Source organism: Schistocerca cancellata, chromosome 12 (genome assembly GCF_023864275.1).
Source record: "Schistocerca cancellata isolate TAMUIC-IGC-003103 chromosome 12, iqSchCanc2.1, whole genome shotgun sequence".
Lineage (NCBI taxonomy): Eukaryota > Metazoa > Arthropoda > Insecta > Orthoptera > Acrididae > Schistocerca > Schistocerca cancellata.
The window spans coordinates 59095522-59101866 of NC_064637.1; positions in this window are offsets into that span (position 1 = coordinate 59095522).

Consider the following 6345-nt stretch of genomic DNA (forward strand, 5'->3'; position numbering starts at 1 on the left):
ACGATCCGTTACAGCCATGCGGATAAGATGCCTGTCATCTCGACTGCTCGTGATACGAGGCCGTTGGGATCCAGCACGGCGTTCCGTATTACCCTCCTGAACCCATCGATTCCATATTCTGCTAACAGTCATTGGATCTCGACCGACGCGAGCAGCAATGTCGCGATACGACAAACCGCAATCGTGATGGGCTACAATCCGACCTTTACCAAAATCGGAAACGTGATGGTACGCATTTCTCCTCTTTACACGAGGCATCACAACAACGTTTCACCAGGCAACGCCGGTGAGCTGCTGTTTGTCTATGAGGAATCGGTTGGAAACTTTCCTCACGTCAGCACGTTGTAGGTGTCGCCACCGGCGCCAACCTTGTGTGAATGCTCTCGAAAGCTAATCATTTGTATATGACAGCATCTTCTTCCTGTCGGTTAAATTTCGCGTCTGTAGCACGTCATCTTCATGGTGTAGGAATTTTAATGGCCAGTAGTGTATGTCTACAGAAGATACAAAATTTGTGACAGGTAGAGTATTTACAAAGTACAGGAGTACATTGTTTTCCATTTAACTGAAAGCGAAAAATAATATTTTTTATGTGGAGTTACATTTAGCTAAAGATGAAAATCGAAGTTGAATCTACAATTTACGTTCTAATATTTGCGTAACTAAAACTCAGTAGAGGTGGGAACAGGAAATTGTGTTTGGTCATTTACTACTACGTTGGTGTTTCTGGTATTTCCAATGCACTCATCTTTCTGCTTTTCTTCACAGTTCGTAAAACTTCACACTCTGCGTCATGTCAGTGGTTTTCTGTTAAAGGTTGTTCCACAAAGGTTCGATATGTCTTTGTCTTTTTTTATCTCTTGCTTCTCTCATGTTGAGATAACCTACAGGGTGTTTCAAAAATGACCGGTATATTTGAAACGGCAATAAAAACTAAACGAGCAGCGATAGAAATACACCGTTTGTTGCATATGCTTGGGACAACAGTACATTTTCAGGCGGACAAACTTTCGAAATTACAGTAGTTACAATTTTCAACAACAGATGGCGCTGCAAGTGATGTGAAAGATATAGAAGACAACGCAGTCTGTGGGTGCGCCATTCTGTACGTCGTCTTTCTGCTGTAAGCGTGTGCTGTTCACAACGTGCAAGTGTGCTGTAGACAACATGGTTTATTCCTTAGAACAGAGGATTTTTCTGGTGTTGGAATTCCACCGCCTAGAACACAGTGTTGTTGCAACAAGACGAAGTTTTCAACGGAGGTTTAATGTAACCAAAGGACCGAAAAGCGATACAATAAAGGATCTGTTTGAAAAATTTCAACGGACTGGGAACGTGACGGATGAACGTGCTGGAAAGGTAGGGCGACCACGTACGGCAGCCACAGAGGGCAACGCGCAGCTAGTGCAGCAGGTGATCCGACAGCGGCCTCGGGTTTCCGTTCGCCGTGTTGCAGCTGCGGTCCAAATGACGCCAACGTCCACGTATCGTCTCATGCGCCAGAGTTTACACCTCTATCCATACAAAATTCAAACGCGGCAACCCCTCAGCGCCGCTACCTTTGCTGCACGAGAGACATTCGCTAACTATATAGTGCACAGGATTGATGACGGCGATAAGCATTTGGGCAGCATTTGATTTACTGACGAAGCTTATTTTTACCTGGACGGCTTCGTCAATAAACAGTGTGGTTTCACCGCCAGACACCACACTTGCTAGGTGGTAGCTTTAAATCGGCCGCGGTCCATTAGTACATGTCGGACCCGCGTGTCGCCACTGTCAGTACTTGCAGACCTAGCGCCACCACATGGCAGGTCTAGAGAGGCGGACTAGCACTCGCCCCAGTTGTACGACGACTTTGGTAGCGACTACACTGACGAAGCCTTTCTCTCATTTGCCGAGAGACAGTTAGAATAGCCTTCAGCTAAGTCCATGGCTACGACCTAGCAAGGCGCCATTAGCCTTACAGTGCTTGTAATTAAAGTCTCATTTGTATCGTCAAGAGCGATGTACCACAAGGATGAAGTAAAGTTAAGTATCCGAGGAACTGCATACTTTTCTCTATAGCATTTACAAAGTATCCTGTTCCAGACTTCACGCCAGCCGGCGTGTGTGTACGCGTGCCTTTCGGCTACTTCCCAGTGGCGTAGCTGTCTTGCTACGCCACAACAAACAGAACTGGCGCATATGGGGAACCGAAAAGCCCCATGTTGCAGTCCCATCGTCCCTGCATCCTCAAAAAGTACTGGTCTGGGCCGCCATTTCTTCCAAAGGAATCATTGGCCCATTTTTCAGATGCGAAACGATTACTGCATCACGCTATCTGGACATTCTTCGTGAATTTGTGGCGGTACAAACTGCCTTAGACGACACTGCGAACACCTCGTGGTTTATGCAAGATGGTGCCCGGCCACATCGCACGGCCGACGTCTTTAATTTCCTGAATGAATATTTCGATGATCGTGTGACTGCTTTGGGCTATCCAAAACATACAGGAGGCTGCGTGGATTGGCCTCCCTATTCGCCAGACATGAACCCCTGTGACTTCATTCTGTGGGGACACTTGAAAGACCAGGTGTACCGCCAGAATCCAGAAACAATTGAACACCTGAAGCAGTACATCTCATCTGCATGTGAAGCCATTCCGCCAGACACGTTGTCAAAGGTTTCGGGTAATTTCATTCAGAGACTACGCCATATTATTGCTACGCATGGTGGATATGTGGAAAATATCGTACTATAGAGTTTCCCAGACCGCAGCGCCATCTGTTGTTGAAAATTGTAACTACTGTAATTTCGAAAGTTTGTCTGCCTGAAAATGTACTGTTGTCCCAAGCATATTGCAACAAACGGTGTATTTCTATCGCTGCTCGTTTATTTTTTATTGCCGTTTCAAATATACCGGTCATTTTTGAAACACCCTGTAACTGCCACAGTTCCGCCCGTTTGATCAGTACAGTATATAGTTTTCCATAGTGTGTGTACGCGATTTGTTTGCAAAAACCCCTCTGTGGCAAGTGTTGCTGTTCTCTTTTCTACTAGAATAAAAATTGAATTATTGGTATTATAAAACGCAGGTCTGCTGTTGCGTGACTTTTTTGCTACGTTATCTGAAATTTTACTGATATATGTGGTTGACTCACTAGTGTTAACAGCTAGTGATTGTTTTCTGTTGGCCAGCGTGCACATTCACTTCTTACTTATCGATCACGGCATAGCTGTAGCCATTACTGGAGGCGATAAGTTTAATAATTTGCGGTTTTGCCTGAAAGCAAGATTCAGTAATGGAAGAGATATCAGGTGATACTCCACCGAAAGGAAAGTTCCGTGTTTGTGACTCTGTGGGCTGTCGGAGGTTTCACGGATTATCGTATCTGTAGCTGCGGTTTTCCTATACGTGCGAAATAAGTGTCTTCTTGTGCTAATGTCTACGTTATCGTCCAGCCCCATGATCAACTGAATTTTCTTATGTCGGGGGTTCAAATGCTGTAGCAATGTATTTATTTGTGTAATTGTACGAGTCCACAAATGCAGCACATCATCAATGTATCTGATCCAATATTTAAGTTTTTTTTCTTTCCATAATCATAAACTCGTTTGGCTCAAAGTGTAGGGTACGAATCTCAACGTTATTGTGAACGTGTACGACATCTTTCCGCTAAAGATCTCTTAAGCATTTTCAATAAAAATTTTTAACTCTGAAAAGGAAACTTAATATCTATAGGTTACAAGATAACTGAATTGTTCCGTATTGTTATGCAGTGACAATAGTAGTTATCTGTATGTGCTGTAATTGGCTGTAACTGTTCGTTTGCACATTTTTGACATACAGAGTGTACATAAAGTCCGAGAACACTTATTTATTGCACGAGAACCAAACATCGTACAGATATCATACACTAGTGGACATTAAGATTGCTACACCACGAAAATGACGTGCTACAGACGCGAAATTTAACCGACAGGAAGAAGATGATGTGATAGGCAAATGATTAGCTTTTCTGAGCATTCACACGAGGTTGGCGCCGGTGGCGACACCCACAATGTGCTGACATGCGCAAACTTTCAAACCGATTTCTCATACTCAAACAGAGGTTGACCGGCGTTGCCTGGTGAAACGTTGTTGTGATGCCTCGTGTAAGGAGGAGAAATGCTTACTATCACGTTTCCGACTTTGATAAAGGTCGGATTGTAGCCTACCGCAATTGCGGCTTATCGTATCGCGACGTTGCTACTCGCGTTGGTCGAGATCCAATGACTGTTAACAGAATATGGAATCGGTGGGTTCCGGAGGGTAATACGGAACGCCGTGCTGGATCCCAACGGGCTCGTATCACTATCAGTCGAGATGACAGGCATCTTATACGCAAGGCTGTAACGGATCGTGCAGCCACGTCTAGATCCCTGAGTCAACAGATGGGGACGTTTGCAAGGCAACAACCATCTGCACGAACAGTTCGACGACGTTTGTATTAGCACGGACTATCAGCTCGGAGACCGCGGCTGCGGTCACCCTTGACTCTGCCTGCGATGGTGTACTCAACGACGAACCTGGGTGCACGAATGGCAAAACGTCGTTTTTTCGGATGAATCTAGATTCTGTTTACAGCAACATGATGGTCGCATCCGTGTTTGGCGACATCGCGCTGAACGCACATTGGAAGCGTGTATTCGTCATCGCCATATTGGCGTATCACCCGGCGTGATGGTATGGGGTGCCATTGGTCACACGTCTCGGTCACCTTTTGTTCGCATTGACGGCACTTTGAACAGTGGACGTTACATTTCAGATGTGTTACGACCCGTGGCTCTACCCTTCATTGGATCCCTGCGAAACCCTAAATTTCAGCAGGATAATGCCCGACCGCATGTTGCAGGTCCTGTACGAGCCTTTCTGGATACAGAAAATGTTCGACTACTGCCCTGGCCAGCACATTCTCAAAATCTCTTACACGACGCCAGTCCCTACTCTTGATGAACTGTGGTATCGTGTTGAAGCTGCATGGACAACTGTACCTGTACACGCCATCCTAACTCTATTTGACTCAATGCCCAGGGGTATCAAGGCCGTTATTACGGCCAGAGGTGGTTATTCTGGGTACTGATTTCTCGGGATCTATGCACCCAAATTGCGTGAAAATGTAATCACATGTCAGTTCTAGTATAATATATTTGTCCGATGAATACCCGTTTATCAACTGCATTTTTTCTTGGTGTAGCAATTTTAATGGCCAGTAGTGTACAAAAATATGTAAACAGGCAGAATACAGCGTTGCGGTTGGCACGCCTATAGGCGTCTTGCGCAGTTGTTAGATCGGTTTCTGCTGCTATAGTGGCAGTTGATCTAAATGTAACTGAGTATGATCGTCATCTTACAGTCGGCTCATGAGCGATGGGAGACAGCATTTCCGAGGTAGCGATGAAGTGGGGATTTCCCCGTACGACCATTTCGTGAGTGTACCGTGAATATGACGAATCCGATAAAACATAAAATCTCCGACATGACTGCGGCTGGAAAAAGATCCTGCAAGAACGAGACCAACGATGACAGAAGAGAATCGTTCAACGTGACAGAAACGCAACACTTGGCGCAAACTGCTGCAGATTTCAGTGTTGGGCCATCAAGTGTTAGCGTGAGAACCGTTGAACGAAACATCGTCGTTATGGGCTTTCGGAGTGGAAGGCCCAGTCGTGTACCCTTGTTGACTGCACGACAGAAAGCTTTACGCCTCGCCTGGGCCCGACAACACCGACGTTCAACTGTTGATGACTGGAAACGTGTTGTCTGGTCAGACGAGTCTCGTTTCAAATTGTTTGGAGCGGATGGACGTGTTATGATGTATCATGCAGCAGCGTAACTTGCTGTGACAGTGCGAGAGAGAGAGAGAGAGAGAGAGAGAGAGAGAGAGAGAGAGAGAGACAAAGATATTGTTTATTACTGTGTGGCGGTCAGCGCTCACATAATTTTCTTAGGATTTAGAGCTTTTGTTCTTGTTAAGAGTAATTTTACAAGAATAGTGCCATTCATCTGATGTAAACATAGAGTAAATATCTCTGGAGTGAGCACTCACATGCGCAGAACAGATTTTGTGTTGTCAACATACATTGCCGGCCTGGTCACGTGATCTCGGGACGTCGTGTGTCTGTTCGTATAGCGCCCTGTATATTTAGAATGTCACTACATCCCTAGTACAGACGGATTCTTTTCGTACGTGTCGTGGATTATTTATATATGTTGCGAAGACATTTTAACAGTATCCATTTGATACCGAGAATAAACCAGCTACGTAACTTTTAAGGGCAAGTATTACAGAGCCTGAAGTACATTTCTGCAGTGATATTCCT